The sequence below is a fragment of the Octodon degus genome, unplaced genomic scaffold (genome assembly GCF_000260255.1).
Source record: "Octodon degus isolate 3935 unplaced genomic scaffold, OctDeg1.0 scaffold00248, whole genome shotgun sequence".
In the NCBI taxonomy this organism is placed as follows: Eukaryota; Metazoa; Chordata; class Mammalia; order Rodentia; family Octodontidae; genus Octodon; species Octodon degus.
The window spans coordinates 2803872-2823814 of NW_004524824.1; the positions used below are offsets into that span (position 1 = coordinate 2803872).

The 19943-nt window shown below is 44.8% G+C and overlaps 2 pseudogenes; both read right to left on the reverse strand.

The window, feature by feature from the left end:
- Positions 1–5485: 5485 nt before the first annotated feature.
- On the reverse strand, positions 5486–6494 carry LOC111813966 (annotated as a pseudogene).
- A 10397-nt stretch (positions 6495–16891) lies between these two features.
- On the reverse strand, positions 16892–17825 carry LOC101577550 (annotated as a pseudogene).
- Positions 17826–19943: the final 2118 nt, after the last annotated feature.

Consider the following 19943-nt stretch of genomic DNA (forward strand, 5'->3'; position numbering starts at 1 on the left):
AGAAGAAGAAGAAGAAGAAGAAGAAGAAGAAGAAGAAGAAGAAGAAGAAGAAGAAGAAGAAGAAGAAGAAGAAGAAGAAGAAGAAGAAAAAGAAATAGTGGAAGAGATTAGAAGTAAGGTTGGAGGCTGAGGAGATAGCTCAGTGGTCTAAGTGCCTGCCCGACAAGCTTAAGGACCCAGGTTTGATCCTTGTTACCACATGCTGTGCTGGCCCTGACCCTCAGGGGTGCTGAGCTGGACAATGAGGCCAGGTGTGGTAGCGCGCACCTGTGATACCAGTTCTGGGGAAACTGATACAAGAGGATCACTACGAGTCTAAAGTGTGTAGCAAGACCCTGTACCAAATACATAAAATAAAAAAGAAGTAAGGCTAAAGGACAAAAGATTATGCGAATTTTGGAAAATTGGTGAAGAAGAGAGGAGGGAAAGAAAAAAGGAACAAATAAAAATAAGAAGGCTGGCCAAATAGTTCAGCAGATTAAAGGTCCTGCAAGCAGGCGCAGGGTCCAGAGATTCAATCCCCAGGCCTGCCTTGCCAGCAGCCCCCCCCCCCAGTGTGCTGAGATGGTGATTGAGACTGGGCGTAGTGGTGCATGCCTGCAATCCCAGCTCTTGGCAGGCTGTAATCAGGTGGATTACTATGAGTCTGATCTAGTAGTGAGACCCTGAATACCCTGTAGACCCTTCCCTAATATACAAAAAGAAAGAAAAGAAAAAAGAAAGAACAGGACAGAATAACTATACAAAAACTAGAAGCAAAGTTTACACTTGTAAAAACAAATATAAACAATAAAAAAAAAAAAAAAAAAAGGAAAACAAACACAAGGAAAGAGAAAAATAAAAATAAATGTCCACTCAGGGCCTGTTGCTGATAGACAAAGCAGGCAGACCCAGACCGACCCAGGCAGATTCACCGTGGCTGGGGTGACCCATGGTGGGCAGTGGATGGCCCAGCAATCCTGCGCCATTGGCTGGCGCCGGACTCACTCAGCCTGCAGTGGTCTGAGTATCTCCTGCTGGCCTGAACTCGGCTCCTTAGCATCCTGCTGACTTGAAGTCGGTTCCACCTCACCCTGGCATGGGTGAGGTGAAACCAGTAGCCACTTGATGGAGCCAGCCCACAGCTGCCAGGGTTGATGTTACTGGCCATGCGCCGGGTTGTGGGGGACGTCTGAACCCGAATGGCTGGCCAGCCCCTGCAGTCTGCTGTGTCCACTGCTCCATTCCACTGGTCCATTGCTCCGTGGAAGCCTCTGGGGTCATCAGTGGTCACCACATGTCCCAGGTTGGAGCTGCCTGTCCCTTGCTGTGAGTCAGTGCTCTGCGACACAGTTTGCCAGCCCCATTCTTCACTGAGGTTGTCCTCCTTAACATTACCTAGGCTTCGATTCTCGCTTCAGATCCTTCCTCCCAGGCCCCCGCTTTCCTCTTCCTCCTCTTCCTCTTCTTGCTATATTCCAGTCTGGACACTGAATCTTGGAGAGGTCATTTCTCTATTCCTCACCATTCTGTCATCTTCCTGGGCATCTCGTTTATTTATTTATTTGTGTATTTGGCACAGGGTCTCACTTCACAGCTTGGACTCGTAATGATCCTCCTGTTTTCAGCCTCCCCAGCACTGGGATTACAGGCGTGTGTCACCACGCCTGGACTCAGGAGCTGGCTCAGCCTCCCCACCCCCAGGAGGGACGCGATGCATCATGCAGGACCAGGAGTCAAACCCTGGTCCCTGTGCTTGCCAAAGCAGGCGCTCTGGCCGCTGAGCTGTCTTGCCGGCCCATCTCATGGTATTTTTGATCATATTTTCATCTTGGTTCCTTTTCTTGTTGCACCAGTTTACACTCCCACTAACGATGTAGAAGGACTTCTTCGCCCTGAAGCTGCAGCACACTTGTTATTACATGACTTACTGATGGTAGCTGCTCTTTCTGGGGTGAGATGGAATCCCACTTGTTGATTCTTGATACTTCTTAGGCAACCGGGGCTCTGAGCAGAGCATCCTTATCAGTGCCAACGCCTGCAAGAATTTTACCTTTATCTTCCATCAGATTAAACCTTTCTGTTTCCCCATTTACATCTTTGATGCATTTGGCGGTCAGTTTTCCCAGCGCCACTTGTTAAGGACTCTTTCCTCCGGAATGTTTTTGGTCCCTTTGTCAAAGATTAGGTACACGAACGTAGCTGGAGCTGTTTTTGCAGTCTCCGTTCTCGTCTATGGATCTGCTTTTTTTTTTTTTTTTTTTTTCCACGAATAGCATTGTGTTTTCATTACTGTAGTTCTGGAGCAAAGTGCAGGAGTACGAGGCTTTCTGCTTGGCTCTTGTTATGCAGAATCGCTTTGGCTATGCTAGGTCTCTTCTGGCTCCTTATGAATTTTAGGATTTTCTCTCATTTTGTGAGGAATGCTGCTGCTATTCTGATTGGGACTGCATTACGTCTGTGTTAGAGTCTGGGGCTTTGCACAGGGGAGCAGTACAGTACGGGACGCATAATTATTCTCTTATTTTATGATCGTCTCCCAAAGCATCACGTACAAAGAGAGAGCTGGGCATCGGTCCACACAACCAGAGACTGGAGAATCCAGCTGAGGGCCTGGATCCCGTGATAATGTCCTGCGTGAGTCCAGGAGGAGACCTGGAGCTCGTAACGGTGCCTCCTGCAGGCCGACTGCAGGCCAAGCGCCCACGACAATGTCTCTCGCAGGCCGGTTTCGTGGATCTGTGCTGGGAAGGCCCAGGGCCAGGAGCGGAAGCTCGGAAGTCTGCGCCAGAGGGATGAAGGGTCCATGCCAGCAGCTGTGGGGTCCACGCTGGAGCCGGGAAGCGGTGCTCAAGGTGAGCTCCAGCGCTCTCCTGAAAAGAGCTGCGGTGGTCCCAGCAGCAGCCAGGCCCCGAGCTCCTCTGACAGAGGACAGCCAGGCCCCGAGCTCCTCTGACAGTGGGGACAGCCGGGCCCCGAGCTCCTCTGACAGTGGGGACAGCCAAGTTCCCGTCAGGAAAGGCACCGTGACAAGCTTCAGGAGGCCGAGCAGCGCGCCGTCTTCCTCTCTGGAGCCAAGAAGCGATGCTCTCCCCAAGTGAACTGTAGCCGTCTCAGCTCGACAGGTCCTGAGACGCTTCAGAGATGAAAACAGCCGCACTCGTCAGGAAGGCAACGAGACAGGCTCCTCCAGGAGAAGCAGCGGCTGCCGCCGGCTCCCCCGAGCCTGCAGTCGCTTCGCTGACAGCCCTCGCAGCCTCCGGTCTTCCCAGCCCTTCTAGCTCTCTCTCTGCCAGCAGCAATCCCGTGTGGGTCCCCCACGCCCGCGCCACTCTCGCTCAGTTCAGTTGGGGGTTACAAGTTGGCCATCAGTTGTCAACCCACCACAGTCTGTAGAGCAGTTTTGGAAGTACAGGCTTTTTGACTGTATTGGTTCTGCCTGTACCTAAGCAGGGAGCCTATTTCCATTTTTTGATATTACCAATCTCCTTTTTTAGAGTATTGTAGTTCTTGGTGTAGAGGTCTTTCATTGTCTTTGTTAGATTAATTGCTAAATATTTAACTTTTTTACTGTGTTTGTAAAACTTATTGCTTCTCTAATTTCTTTCTCTATAAGTTTATTGCGTTTATTTATAAAATGAATATGTTATTGTTTTTTGTTTGTTAACTTTGTGTCATGCTATGCTACTGAATTTAGTTATTAATTCCAGAAGCCTTGTGATGGAATGTGGGGGAGTCATCTATGTAGGTGATCATATCTGCAAATGATAGTAATCTGACGTTTTCCTTTCCTTTATATCCATTTTCATTCTCTTGTGTGATTGCTCTGGCAAAAGGTTTGATTATGATACTGAACAGGAGTGGTGAGGCAGACATTCCTTGTCTTATTTCAGATTTTAGAGGGAAAGATTTGCACTTTTCTCTATTTTATATGATGTTGACCACTGGGTTATTGTAAATCAATTTTATCAAATTGAAATAAAGGTCCTTCTAGATGTCTTTTTTTTTTTCCAATTTTTTCTTTTTTGGTAACAGAGATTGAGCTCAAGACCTTGCATTTGCCAGGCAGGTGTTTATGCTGTTGAGCTGTCTCTCCAGCCTAGAGGTCTATTCTTCAGGACTTTTTTTTCTTCTGTATTTAGGACAGAGTCTACATGGTCTACAGGGTGTTCAGGGTCTCCCTACGTAGATTGGACTCGTAATGATTCTCCTGTTTTCCGCCTCCCAAGTGCTGGGATTATAGGTGTGCACCACCACACCCAGTCTCAATCACCATCTCAGTGTGCCCTGTGGGCGGGGCCGGCATGGCAAGCTGGGAATTGAACCCTGGCCACTGCACTCTGCCTAAGCAGGCACTGTGGTCCACTGAGCTATCAGGCTGGCCCTCTTCAGGATTTTTTTAAAAAATAAAAAATGGGTATTGGATTTTGTCAAAGGCTTTCTCAGCTTCAACTGAGATAATCACATGGTTATTTTTGTCTTTGGTTTTGCTCATGTGATGATTACATTCATGATATATATTAAACAATCCTGGCATCCTGAGGACAGTCCTACCTGCTCATGACGTGGGATCTTTGGTGACTTGTGCCATTCTGTTTGTCAGTATCCTGTTGAGGATTTTTGCACCTATATACATTAGTAATGCTGTCTTCCAAGATTGACTTTATAATTTCATTAAAGAGTTTAAGGAATAGTGACATTAGGTTTTCCCTGAAGTTCTTGATGAATTTGGCAGTGAATCCATGAGGACCTAGACTTCTCATAGTTGGTAGATTTATTGCTTTATATTGGATTTTCCAGGGCTTTGGTGTCTTTTTGGTTCAGGTTTGGTAGTTCTTACGTATCTAGGAATCGACCCAGTTCTGAATCCTTTATTTTGTTACAGTTCAGGTTCTCACGGTATTTCCTAATAATCTAGATTTTGGCAGCATATGTTGCGATTTCACCATTTCCATTCCTAATTGCATGGATGGCTATAATCCTTTGGCTTTGCCCCAAGCCTTGGTCATCTTGGTTAGCTTGGCAGGGCAGGGTGTGTTATTGGCTGAGCACCTAGCGCTCTGTGAATGTTTGCCAGTACTATGCCATGCCCGGTAAGGTCTCCATGTCCCAGCCCATAACCTCCTTTTTTTCTTTTTTTAACTTTATTTATTTATTTATTGGCAGAACCGGGGATTGAACTCAGACCCCTGAGCTTGCCAGGCAAGTGCTTATTCTACTGAGCCATCTCCCTGGCCCTGAGATTAGTAACTTTAGCAAAACAAACATTTGTGTACTATTTCATTTACTGATCCCTGAAACATGTCAAAATTTTCATGGCTAATGTCAATTTCCAAGCTCGTTATTCATTACAAAAAATCTTTTCAATGTAGTGCCTGCATTTTACTCTGAGGAATCTACCTGTGACCATTACCTATGGATAGTAAAATCAGGTGACAGATACAGGATAAATGTAACAGTTGTGATAGTCATTCTTAACATTTAGTGGTTACAATACTCGGCAGTCCTGCTGGGAAACTACAGATGGGAAACGCACAGCAAGTGTCTGTCCTGGGGTGGCTGAGCCCCCCATAGTAACCGCCCATGCATTCAGATGGCTGCTACTGTTTTCACCACTAAAAACCAGACCCACAGTCCATCATTGTAGTTTAAATTAGGGAAGCCTACGGTAAAGCACATCTATTACTACTTGTAGACATAATTGAGACTACACTATTAGTAACTAGATATACTTTTTAATTAAAAAAATCAAGTTAATACTGTATAGTTTTTTTAATTCTAGTCACTTATACTTTTTGGCTATTAAAAGTGCAAAGCTTATGTTCCAAAAGAAATACAATAATCCACCAAAATGATTACATGTAACTTTCTCTTAAAGGCAAATGAACTAAATGCAAGAACTGGCTTTCTTAGTGTTTTATTTTAAAATTACTGATACACATTTACCAGTGAAATAATTATACATTTTGCACAAAATCAACTAGTTTCTGCAAAAAGTTTCTAAGATAGATGCTTTTCTTGTTTAATTTCCAAAAAATAACGGTTCCCTAAATGAAAGCATTTATAGTCCCACAGCTCTAAGGTAAACATTAAAAAGAAAATACAAAAAATGATCTCTTGGCTTCTGAATAGCTCACTCAGTTACATAAAGTGTTTTCTGTTCCAATATTTTATCAATTTCAAAAGATGCATACTTCCTTCAAACAGGACCAAAAGAATCTTCATTTCAAACTGTCAGTCTGTTTCCATGGTAACATTGTGGGACTCCTTGGCTACCATAAGTCGCATCAGCTGACTGTGGAACTTCTCAATCTTCTTTACATTTTGAGCTTGATCTGTTCTGTACACCAAACAAACTAAATCATCTGTTACTTTAATGCACAAATTTGCATTAACGTGCCTATACTTGAGAACCACTCGTGCCCTCATCGGGTCCGCGAGGTAGAGCTTCTCGGCCGCGCGGCTGAACTCCTCCCGGGTCTGATACTGCGGCATCTCGGCCCCGACTTGGACTCAAGCTGCTAGCGCCCCGGCCGCCGCAACCGCCGGAAGCCGCGACCCCATCACCTCCTTTTGAAGCATTCTAGATTTAAAAGATGCCTTCCTCTGTGTGTGAGTTGCTCCCATGAGCTCCTTTGACTGGGAAAGTCCTGAGAAAAAAGGCCAGCTCACCTGGACTTGACACCGTAAGGAGTTAAGGTGTCGATCAACCTCACAGGATCTGTCCGGGCAGAATCTCTTTTCAGTGGGGGCTCCGGTGGGTGGCTTTAGTCACTCTGTCTGCTGGCTTCTTGCCTCCCCATGCTGGCTCTACATGTATGTCCTGCATGACAAGAAAGTCATCCTGCTCCTCCTAATGGGAGCCTGCCCGTTAGCACAGTTCTTTAAGTGACTGCTTAAAACAGCAGTCAGGCTCACATTGCTGTGGTTTGATGCCCAGATCCTCAAGCCACACTAGAAATGCCCTGAAGGCATCTGGAACCATAAAAAAAAAATGGACATCCTGCTCATCTGATAAGCCCACAAGGCTGTCTGAGAGGCCCTGAGATCCCAGCCAAGCCAGAAAAGCTCTCTTATCTCCTGCTGAGAACTAGAGTCTGACCTACCTTGTACTGATCAGCCCCAGGCTGCCCAGCCAGCCATGATACCACCAGCAGCTGTCTCCTGCACCACCACCTCCTGCTCTGTCGGCGGCAAATGACTGCTTGGTACTGAAGGACGCCGCTGTGTTTTAGATAGGGCCCACGCCTGGTTAAAGTCAAAAGTCCCCACCACTGAGGTTGATCCTGATGCTTGGGTGAATAGTCCCCCGCTCCTCCAGCATGTCCAAAGTGGAACAGTAATGTGGCAGAGGGCCACAATGCCTTAGATTACTACTGTCCTGCTCTCCTGGCAGACCTCAAAGGGGGAGGCAGGAAGCCAGTAGACACGTCCAGAGTGACTAAAGCTACCCACTGGAGCCCTCACTGAAAAGAGATTCTGCCCGGACAGATCCTGTGAGGGTGATCAACACCTTATCAAGCATGAATCCCTGTCCATGCTCGAATGTGCTACGCCTTTCCTGGGATGTGACCCGCCTCCCTCACGCTCAGGTCCACTGTCTTGGGCATGATACTGACACTGACTGTGCTGTGGGAGGAAGAATATGGCCCACAGTGAGACAAAGCGCTCAGCCCTGGGCCCGCTGTCAGCCCACACACCGATGGTGACCAAGCTGTGTCCTAAGGCAACCCAGCTGCGTCAGACAGCATATGTCTGCTGCCTGTGAAGCCAGTTCAAGAGCTCCATGCCGTCAGCACTGCCGTAATTGCCCTCATATGCACTGCTGCAGTCTTCTGACAAATTTATACGGGTAAATGGTACAGGCACGGAAGCACGAGGAAAAAAGAAGATGTGAAGAATACGCTACGGTTGGTATAAAAGGCCCTATCAGAGAAGGAAGGGAAATTAGTACCATTAGATAATGCAACACAGAGACCCAACCTGGGGAAGGATATAAAATAGGAAGTGGAGAGTAACTTGCATCAGCAAGCAGATACACCAAAAGGACACCCAGGACTTGAAGGCAGATTTATTTTATAACAACGGGCACTGATTGGGACCATTCCCAACATATGAGGCCCCAAAAGCCCAGGGAGGGAGGTACTCATGGGGCTGAAAGGGGAGGACAGAGGGAGAGCGCGTGGCTAACCTTGGTGGCTTCTCCCAGCATGCATCGCAGTGGCCAGCCCTTCCCAAGAGACACAAGTAGCAGGAGCGGTTCCCTGGGCAGCTGCCAGGCTGGCTGGGGTGGGGCCATTCTATGCTATAGAACAGAGGAAAAGAAAAGAAGGGGAAAACACTAAGGGAACAAGTTGACAGAGAGCAAGTAAGAAAACCAGGGGGCCTACTCAAATAAAATGAAATAATGCTTGAAATGGGAGGGGACAGGAAGATGGGTGGCAGACTACAACCTCCACCAAAAGAAAAAATAGTGAAAAAAAAGACAGTTCCATAAAGGAGCAAAGAGACAAATAAATAAAAATTGGGTTAAATGAATAAAGAAAAAGGGAGGGAGAGAGTAAAAGAATGTCCCCTTTCAGGGCCCGCAGTCTTTAATCTGACAAACTGCATTCCTTCTTGGCCCTCTTCATGGGCTGGGATTGCTAGTCTGTCATCTCATTTGTGGTGTGCAGGCTGGGGTTTTGGGCCAGAGTGGGTGCTGGGCCTTAGAATCTGAGTCTCCCATGGTAGACTTTGCTGGTTGGGAACCAGTGCTGGGGACCCACTCTATGTTCTGGTGTTCATGAGACAGGCTCAAGACATGAGGTGGAGGCTTGTGTCATGGTACAGGGCCTAGAGGAGACCCAGGTGTGCCCAGGATGAATGTGGGGAGCCGCTGCTGGCCCGTGGGGGCAAGGGGCTATGTGCTGTCTCATGGCATTCAGACCACAAGGCGAGTTAGCAGCCTTTTAGTCCTCCCTGAACCAGGCAGAGTCCCCAGGCAGGGAGCGTGCCTCAGTCCCTGGCGATGTGTGGGGTGGGGATCCACTGGACCCAGGGCACCTGGCACTCAGTGGCCTCGCATAGAGCCCAGTGCATCAGGCAGCCTTACCTGAGGCTGGAGCTCCTGGTCAGGCCCCGCTGTTCTGGACTGGTGGTAGGTGTCAGGGGTTCTCTGGCTGCTCCTTAAGTGGTGCAGGACCGTGGGCGTCTGGCTGTGGGCTCAGGTCAGACCAGTGGTATAGCACTGTGTGCAGGGGAATGTCCTCACTGTGTGGGACCCGGGTCCTGGAACAATGACACCAGCAGGAGGCAGAGATCTTTCATTTATTTTCTAGGTCAGAGATTGAACAGGCAGGGAGGGAGGCTTTTAGGCCCCTGATTTTCACTCTGGTATGTTACAGCCTTCATGCTAGTGGGCTGTGGGTTTGCAGAAAGGGTAATAGGACCAGCGGACGTGGATACCCTGATCTATCTTGTGAGGCTAGACTCTGTGGGACTGCTGAGTCCCTCCAGCTACATCGGGGGTTCTCGGTGTGGCTGCGCCAGGGGTGTATGAGCAGGGTGCTAGTGGACTGGCCCTCGCAGGCCACTGCCCATATTTTAATTCCTAGGTCCATGTTTTGCTTGAGCTGCCAGTGTCTTCTTTCAAGATTTTTCGCATCCAGGTATTCATCCAGGTATCCTTTGTACTTAACACCAATGTTTTCAGACCCCTGTGTTTCTGAGTGTACCAAAAGCTGGGTCTGGCGTCTCCCCAAGGTTGGCGAGGCCCACGTCCTTCTGGTTCCAAGACGAGACTTCTCAGGGTGCCTGTGTCCAGCCCATTCCCTGTCTCTGCCTCTCCCAGGGCTGGGTCTCACCCAGTCACTATGGAAAGGCTGCCCCAGGAGCTCTGAAGTTGTTTCCTGGCTCTGCATCTCAGTGTTAAATAATTAGCCCCTTCCTGAAATGGCACATGGTTAAATTCTCTGACAATACTGCATGCTCTGTAAGGGATTCCCTCTCCTGCAGCTGCTTGCCCTGTGGAAGGAGTCGCCTCAAAACCACATATGACTCTTGCAGTCCACAGTGGCCGCGGGGTTCCCTGGACCCAGCACAGCTGCCCTGGAGCATCTGGCCCCGTGCGCTGCACTCCAGTGCACAGCGGAGGGTTCCCTTCGCAGGGCGGAGGCCAGCTTCAGCACTGGCTTGCTCTCTTTGCTCTGTGAGGCACTTGCCCACCTTCTCTAGAACTGCTAATTTTCCTGTCAATTTTCCCCACTTTCTGGAGATCTACGTTTTCTCTCTGCCAAGTTATTTGGATTCTGGGTCTCAGAGTGGCAGAATTTGCTGCTGACAGCTATTCTGCCATTGCGGGTTTTCCTTTTTGTTGACACTGTATTTTGTGTGTTATTATTGTTATTGCTATTTGAGTTTGGGTCTCACTGTGTAATTCAAGTGGTCTGTACTGTACTAGGTAGTCTCCACTGGCGTTGATCCTCCTGTTTCTGCTTCCTCAGTGCCGGGCTTACAGGCACGTGCTACCATACTTGGCTTATTTTATGTATTATTTTGTGGCATCTGTTTAGTTATCTCTGAGCTCAGTTGCAACTCAACTCATATTATTATTATTATTATTATTATTATTATTATTTTGCAGAATGGGGGATTGAACTCAGGGCCTTGCGCTTGCCAGGGAAGCACTTATTCTACTGAGCCATCTCCCTGGCCCCTTCAGTTGCAACTCATGAGCCTCTTGAAGATGATTATTTTGAATTCTTTGTTAGGCGATTCATAGGCCTCCTGTTTTTAGGCTTAACTAATAGAGATTTACTTTGTTCCTCTTTTGTTTTTGAAAATAATATTAACATCTTTATAATTTGTGTTTTCTTTTTTTTTTTTTGATTCCTGGAATCGAACTCAGGACCTTGTGCTTGCCAGGCAGGTGCTGATGCTGCTGAGCTATCTTCCCAGCCCTGAAGTCGGCGCCTTTGGTGCTACTTATGCCAGCATCTCTCTGCAGACTGGCTTTGACTTAGGTTTTCTCTGACCGAACTGGCTAGAGATTCTGGGCCGTTTGTCTAGCTGCTCCCTGCCCCTTGTTTTCCTGGAGTCCACAACCTCTTACAATTCTCCAACCTCTTACTTCGTTTAGCTTCGGTCTGTGCAGCTGCTTTATTTATTTATTTATTTATTTATTTATTTATTTATTATTTTTTGTGGAACCGGGGATTGAACTCAGGGCCTTGCGTTTGCCAGGGAAGCGCTTATTCCACTGAGCCATCTCCACGACCCCTGTGTGCAGCTGCTTTAGCACACAGTCAGCAACAAGCCCTTGCGGCCTGGTCCCTAGGCTTGGGGTACCGGGATCAGGTTCTGCGCCCCTTTCCTTGCGGGTGAGAGGCCTCAATCCTGTGCGTGCAGGTCACTGGCCGCCCCCTCTTCGCGCCTAGCTGGTCTCGGGTCTGGACTCGGCCAGGGCTGCGGCAGTTCGCGTGGATGGCTCTGCACGCGGCCGTAGAGAGCGGCGAAGAGCCGGGAGGATAACGGCGGACCTTCCATCGGCCGTTGCGCCGACATCAATCTCCCGAAGCTAATTTTCTTTTCTTTTCTTTTTTTTTTTTTTAAACATTTATTTATTTATTTATTTATTTATTTATTTATGTGTGTGTGTGTGTGTGTGTGTGTGACCAGCTCAGCCCACCAGGGGGTGGGGCCGGCTGGCATGTGGTGCTGGGGGATCGAACCGCGGTCCCTGTGCTTTGTCAAGCTTGTTCCAAGTAGGTGCTTTAGACCACTGAGCCATCTCGCCAGCCCCCGAAGCTAATTTTCTAATGTTTTAAACTACATTAAAAAAAAAAAAAAAAGGCAGACCTGCCCGTAAGGGCAAAACCTAAACAAAGAAAACTGAATTTCAGCCCTAGAACTTTAACTTCTATTTTTACAGTTAGGAAGTAATGCCATGCCATGGTCAATGATGTTTTTCTGATCTTAACAACACACAGTAAAATTATACGTTGAGCTCAAGCCCTCCCAGCTTGTCCAGTAAAGAAGGAAATGATGGGTGCTCCGTCTCATGGTAAGAGCAGGCGCTGTCTAATCCTTGCCTCTTAGTGTAGCTCTAGACCTCGGGAAATCCATCTGTCACTCAAACTTTGCAGTTTTAATCATGCCAATTTGCCGGAACCCTAATTTTTTGAATCTGTGTCCATGTCGTTGAGCATGCAGGCTAAGTGGGTTCCAATTAACTTACAGTAAGGCTCAGAAGGGCAATCACTATCCATAGGCTTGAGCTGAGGCTGGACACTCAGCCCAAATGACAGTCATTAGAAGGCAGTTGCTGAGCGCCCCTACCTCGGGCTGACTTAAAAGAACTTGCGGACAAATGATCTGAGACAGCTGAAGCTTTGCAAATTCCTGGGGCTGCAGCAAAACGTTTGACATTTGTAACCTTTGAACCACGGAGACCATAAAGAAGAACTTACATGTGCGCTTTCTGTCAACTTTCCTTTTACACTATACGTAATAGAATGTGGTGGAATTCATTTTTACCGGGCACAATTACAGTCACAATTACACAATTACCCAGTATCTGATGAGGTTCCCTTCCTTCCCCTTCGGCCTCTACAAGCCCAAGAACTTACACTGGGAAGGAGGCGCGGCACTCACAGGTGCCAGAATTCTGACCTTGTGTGCTTTTCTGGAATTAGCTTGTACCTGGACTAAGAGAAGAACTTTTTACTTCCATGTTTGCTCCTTAGGCTTGTCTTATAGTCAGGTCCAAATTGTATGGTCTTGAAAGACAAACTAGGAATTGTAAACACCATGTAAAGGAATTCTTTTATTTTATTATTATTTTTTAAAAGAAAATACAAAATGGCAAAAGAAAAAGAAATGAGAAACAATACAGAATTTCAACAAACAAAATAATAGGAATTCGACAATAGTTGATGTATTATTTAATATTGTCTTCAAATTAGTTGTTTAGATTACCAGGTATAAACATGCAAAGTTGGAAAAACAACAACAAAAAAAATTAAGTGTTAACTGGTCCTTTCAATAGACCAGCAGAAATCAGTGGTACAATTCTCCAAGCGATCCTGCATGTGTACATGAACATCTCCTTTCCCTTCTTTCTTTTGTCCTTTCCTCATCCAAGTTGTCCCTTCCCTTTTAGCACCTTCTTCTCCTTTCACAGGATCTGTTGTACCTTTCAGGTTTTATTTAGTCTTTCATGTTCTTACACTATGTGAGACAACATGATGTTTGGCAATGTGAGTCTGATTTCTTTCACTTACCAGTATGGTCTCTAGTTGTATTCATTTGTCTATAAAAACCTCGTTTATCTTTTATTTATTTATTTATTTATGAATACTACTCCATTGTATAAAAGTACCGCATCTTCCTTTATCTGTTCCTCAGCTGATGGGCGTTTGGGTTGTTGCCAAGATTTGGCTATGACAAATTGTGCTGCCAGAAACATAGCAGCAAATAAATCCTTGTGGTATGATGCTTTCCATTCATTTGGAAAAATACCTAGGAGGGAAATAGCTGGGTTGAATGGGACCTCCAATCGTGGCTTTTTGAGGAATACACATTGGTTTCCATAATGGCTGTACCAGTCCGCACTCCCACCAACAGTGGAGAAGGCTTCCTTCCTTCATTATTTATTTATTTATTTATTTTTGTATTTTAGGGAAGGGTCTACAGGGTGCTCGGGGTCTCACTACTAGATCAGACTCATAGTGATCCAGCTGTTTACAGCCTCCCAAGAGCTGGGATTACAGATGCGCACCATGAGAAGTGTTCCTTTATAACCACAACCCCTTCAGGATTTGTTACTGTTGACTTACTTATTTTTGGTTGACTTCTTGATGCCATCCATTGTATGTGGGGTAAGATGGAATCTCACGGTTGTGTTACTTTGCCTCTTCTGCATGACCAGTGATGGTGAACATTATTTCACATATTTACTTGCTGTCTGTGTTTCTTCATCTGGCAAGTGCATAGTCATCTCAGATGACTGCTTTTGGACTGGGTATTTGATTTTGAAGGGCCTGATATTTTTTAATTCTTTATATGCTCTAGATTGGAGTCCTTTGTCTAGGGGAGAGTCAGCCATGATATTCTACCAATTCCTGGGTTTTGGTTTTGGTGATTTCTTTTGACGTGTGAAAACTTTTCAAGATCAGATTCCAATTGCTGATTCTTTGAAGTGTTTTTCTGTGCAGTGTGATTTTTGTTGGCGAACTCTCTACCTACACCTATGTCTTCAAGATTTCTACCTACTTTCTCCACCAGAAAGTTCAGCATCTCAGTTTTATTATAAATAATAAATAAATAAATAAATAAATCTTTGATCTATTTTGACTGTAGTTTTGTGCGTGGTGATAGACACGAATCTAATTTTAGCTTTTGGCATGTGCAAAACCAGTTTTTCCAGTGCCATTTATTAAAAGACTGTGTTTCTTCCTGTGAACTCGTTTGGCTCCTTTGTCAAAGATAAGGAGGCTGAGTGTGTTTGTAGTTGCGTCTGCATCTTCTAGTCTGTTCCTCTGATTCTCAGGTCTGATTTTTGCCAATACCATGCTGATTTGTCACAGTAGCTTTGTAGCAGTATAGCTTCTTTCGTTTTCTTTTTCTTTTTTTCTCTCTCTCTCTGTCTCTCTCTGTTTCTCTGTCTCTCTCTCTGTCTCTCTCGCTCTCTCCTCCCCCACTCATATTTTAGGGCAGGGTCTACAGGGTGTTTAGAGTCGCACTACTAGATCACACTCATAGTGACCCGCCTGTTTACTGCCTCCCAAGAGCTGGGATTACAGGTGTGCCCACCCATGCCCAATCTCAAGGCACCTTCTCAGCCTGCCCTGGGGGGGCAGGGCTGGCACGGCGGCCCCAGGGATCGAACCCTCAGCCCCTGTGCCTACTTGCAGGCACTTTAATCCATTGAGCTTTTGGCTGGCCCTCTTTCTTTTTCTTTTTCTTTTCTTTCTTTCTTTCTTTCTTTCTTTCTTTCTTTCTTTCTTTCTTTCTTTCTTTCTTTCTTTCTTTCTCTTTCTTTCTTTCTTTCTTTCTTTCTTTCTTTCTTTCTTTTCTTTCTTTCTTTTTTCTTTTTTGTGGTACCAAGAATCAAACTCAGGACCTTGCACTTGCTAGGCAGGAGCTTATGCCACTGAGCCATCTCCCCAGCCCATGTAGTAGTATAATTTTAAATCATAGTTTGTGATGCCTCCTGTCTTTCCTTTATTTGCCGGGATTGCTTTTGCTATTTTAGGTCTCCTCGGGTTCCAGATGAATTGAGGAAGGTTTTCTCTTGTTCTGTAAGGTATGCTAATGGTATTTTAATTGGGGTTGCATTGAATCTGTGTAACAATTTTGGGAGTATGGCCAGTTTCAGAATGTTCGTTCTTCCTATTGAGGAGCAGGGAGTATCTTTCCATTTTCTGCAAATCTCTTCAATCTCATTTTCAGAGTATAATTTTCACTGTATAAATCTTTTACTTCTTTGGTGAGATTCATTGCTAAGTATTTTATTATTTTGGATGTTTTTGTGGAAGACATGGCTTTCCTAATTTCTCTCTTGATGTGTTTGTTGTTTTTGTACAAAAATAATATTGATTTTTGAGTGCTGACTCTCTATCCTGCTATGCTACTGAATTTGGTCACTAAATCTCCAAGTCTCTTGGTGGGGCTTTGGGGGTCTTCTACGTAGAGTAGCATGTCACCTGTGAATAATGGCAATTTCACTTCTTCCTTTCCAATCATTATTGCTTTATTTCTCTCTCTTGTCTAATTGAGCTGGCTAATTTCTCCAAAACTATACTGAATAGGAGTGACAGTGGACCTTGTTGGCTTGCTTGTAGTTTTAAAGTGGGCCCGTGTTGGTGGTACAGTGGTGAGCGTAATTGCCTTCCAATTTTAGAGAGAGGGCCGGGGAGATGGCTCGGTAGATTAAGTGCTTGCCTGGCAAGCTCAAGGGCCTGAGTTCAATCCCTGGTTCTGCCAAACAAACAAACAAAACATGAAAAATAAAATAAATAAATAAATGCCTGTTAAAAACATATGCATCAATTTTAGAGAGAAAACTTTCAGTTTTTGTCCTTAGTATAATGTTGGCTGTTGATTTTTTTTGTAGAGGGTTTTTGTCAGGTTGAGATAAAGACCATCTATTCCAGTTTTCTGAAGGATTTTCATTATGAATGAGTGTTGCACTTTTTTTTTTTGTGGAACCAGGGATTGAACTCAGACCCTTGCACTTGCCAGGCAAGGGCTTATTCTACTGAGCTATCTCCCAAGTGTTGCACTTTGTCAAAAGCTTTTTCTGCAGCTATTGAGGTGATCATGTAATTTTTGTCTCTGGCTCCACAGATGTGGTGTGTTACATTTATGGATTTATGTTTAGTGAACCATTCTTGCGTTCCTGGGATATATTCCACTTGGTCATGATGTATAATCTTCTTAATGATTTCTCACATTCTGTTTGCTAATATTTTATTGAGGATTTTTACATCTATGTACATTAGAGCGATTGGTCTCTTTTTTGGTTGGGTCTTTCTCTGGTTTTGGTAACAGAATAGTACTTGCCTCCAGGAATGAGTTTGAGAGAATTGCTTCCCTTTCAATTTCAGTGAAGAGGTTGAGAAGAGTTGCATTCAATCTAAATTTCTTGTGGAATTTATCTGTAAATCCATCAGTTCCTGGGCTTTTCTTTTCTTTCTTTAAATTAAATTTTCAATTTCACTGATACTGGGTTATTCAAAATTTTTGTATCTTCATAATTCAGCTTTGGTAGTTTATATGTATCTAGGAATCTATTCATTTTTTTCTGTATTTTCCATCATGTGAGAGTAAAGGTTTCATATTTTTTTCACAGTTACGTTATCATTTATTCCAATCCTATGGCATACTGAATATAGTATGTTTGAAAAAACATTTTGATGTTTCCTTTGTGGATTACTTAATGTTACTATCCATTTCTATAAATTAAATTGACTAAGAAAACTCACAGTTTAAAAAATGTATACAAGAATAAACTAGCTTATCACAAGGAACAACAACAACAACAACAACAACAACAACAAAGAACCAAGAATTCAAAATGGTATGTCAGGAACAGTATCTTCATGGTAAACATTCACTTTATCCAAATCCCACTTGGCTTCATTTAATTAAAAGGTTATAGGGATAGCCATGGCACTTGGAGTGAAATATTGAAAGTAGAAAATTGAAGACCACCAGCCTAATCCCACTTGGCAAATTGTCCGTCTTTTTCCAACATTGCCTTTGGAAGTTGCGGCTTCATTTACAAGAGCCGTCCCCATGGTGACAGCTACATTCAGGACCAGCATAATGTGTGATCCTGCCACGCACTGAGCCTGGCTGCTCCCACGAATGTAGCTCGCTTGTCCGTTGTGTCGGTTCTTGTGAGCATGTGGAGTCCACGGATATGCTTCCACATCTGGCCAGATGTCATAGCAAAGACAATACACAGAGGTACCATGGCCCACCCAGTCTTATTGTAGATGAATTCCAAGTTGCTCCTCCTTAAGTAGAACAAACCACCAAAAGTGACACTAACAAGGCCAAAGCAATGGTGCCAGAATAGTCGGGAGGTCTGAAAACCCGCATATGCACATCGTTCTGTCTGCAATCCATTTTGCTAGTTGTTCAGCTGCAAATCCAATCCTTTGAAGGTCAAAGTATCAGCTCTCTTGGGTCTCCCTTTCGGGGTAAATGCACAAATGTAGGAGCAGGGTTCATGTCGAGCTGCTGAAAAATATCTGTTCCCTCATCATAGTCCACCATACTGAAAAACAGTTTGTTACAAAAAGCAGATGAATGGCGCCAGGAGTTAGCCAGTATTCGATATTTTTCATTAGCTTGCCTCTTTTTTCTTCTGGCCTCCCCGGAGCTGGATGCAGAGCAGCAGCAGCAGCAGTAGCAGGAGAAAGGGGAAGCTCCCAGCGGGCAGGTAGCGCAGGCGCCGGCCCGCGGCACTCAGCCTGAAGGAGCGCCCCAGCCCCCGTCGCCGCAGGGCCGTGCCTCCTCCACGCGCCGTGGCCGTGCGCGTCCGGCTCCCACGCGTCCCACACCTCCGAGTCACCCGCAGGGAGCCTCCAGCCGGGCCTAGGGGCTGCAGCGGCGGCGGCCAGGCGAGGAGGCGGAGGCCGCAAGCGGGGGGCTGAGCCAGAGTAAAGGTTGTAGAAGCAGGTGTTGAGGGGCTTCTGAATTTCTATAAGGTCTGTAGCAATCTCGCCTTTTTCATTCCTCAGTGCATGAATTTGAACTTTTTCTTTCTTTCTTTGATAAATTTTGCTAGGGCTTTATTGATTTTATTTATTCTTTCAAAAACCATACTCTCCGATTTGTTAATTCTTTGTGTTGCTTTCTTCATCTCCATTGTATTTCTTCTGCTCTGATCTGTATAATTTTCTGTGTTCTTTGGGCTTGACTTGCCCTTCTTTATCTAGGTCCTTGAGTTGCAGCAGATGATTGTTCATTTGTGCTCATTCTTCATTCCTGACTTACCAATTTACTGCTATAATTTTCCCTCTTAAGACAGCTTTCTGGGGCTGGTGAGATGGCTCAGTGGTCTAAAGTGCCTACTTAGAACAAGCTTAGCAAAGCACAGAGACCGAGGTTCAATCCCCCAGCACCACATGCCAGCCAGCCCCGCCCCCTGGTGGGCTTAGCTGGCCACACACACACACACACACACACACACACACACAAATAAAATTTGAAAAAAAAAAGACAGCTTTCATTACATCCTCATGCTCTGGTAAGTTGCATCTACATTTTCTACTGATTGTAAATATTGTTTAAGCTCTTCTTTAATTTCATCTGTGACCCATTGATTGTTCAGGAGAATGCTAATTAATTTTCATGTGTTTATGGAGTTTTTCAGTTTTCTTTTCTTGGCAGAACCGGGGATTGAACTCAGGCCCTTGCACTTGCCAGGGAAACGCTTATTCCACTGAACCATCTCCCTGGCCTTCACTTTCCTTTTCCATAATTTCTAGTTTCATTGCACTATGGTCAGATAATATGCATAAAATATTTTTAATTCCTTCGTATTTACTTAAGCATGCTGTGTGTGGTAGCATAGGGTCTATTTTGAGGAACATCCTGTGTGCAGCTGAGAAGAATGTGTATTTTGATGCTGTTGGGTGGAGCACTCTATAAAGGTCTACTAAGTCCATTTCTTCACAAGTTTGGTGTAGTTTTGTTATTTCTTTGGTGAGTTTTTGCCTAGCTAACCTATCTCTTTTGGCAACTGGGGTGTTAAGATTCCAGATTATAATTTTGTTATTACTTATTTGATTTTTTTATGTCTGTTAAAATTTATCTTATATAGTTGGGTGCTCCTACATTGTGTGCATACATATTTGTGAATGTTATCTCTTTCTGTTGAAGTTTTCCCCTAATAAGTATGTGGTGACCTTCTTTATCTCTTCATCATGGTTGGTTTGAAGTTGACATTGTCAGCAACCAGAATAGCTGCCCTTCCTCTTTTCTGGGTTCCTGTTACAGAAAGTATTCTTTTCCATCCTTTGACTTTCAGTCTGTGAATTTGATTTTGAGTTAAATGTATTTCTTATATACAGAATATTGTTGGATTTTGTTTCTTGACCCAATCTGTCAGTCTTTCCTTTGATTGGTGAATTGAGGCCATTTACATTAATGGTTATAATTGATCCATACTGGCTTGTCTTTTTCATGTTATTTTCCTACTGTAGGATCCCTACTTTCCCCCTCTGTTTAATTACTTGCTCTGTTTGGTAATTTCTTTCTGTTCTTCCCAAAGTTGTGGTAATTTTTGTCTCCTCCTAGGCTGTCAGTACTCTTTGTAGGGTTGGTTTGGTTATATGAATTTCTTCAGTTTCTTCTTTCATGGAAGTATCTTGTCTTACATTAAATTTGATAGATAGTTTTGCAGAGTGAAACTGGGTCATTCTGGGTTGGAAGTTGTTTTCTTTCAGCCCTGTTACGGTTTGTGTCTA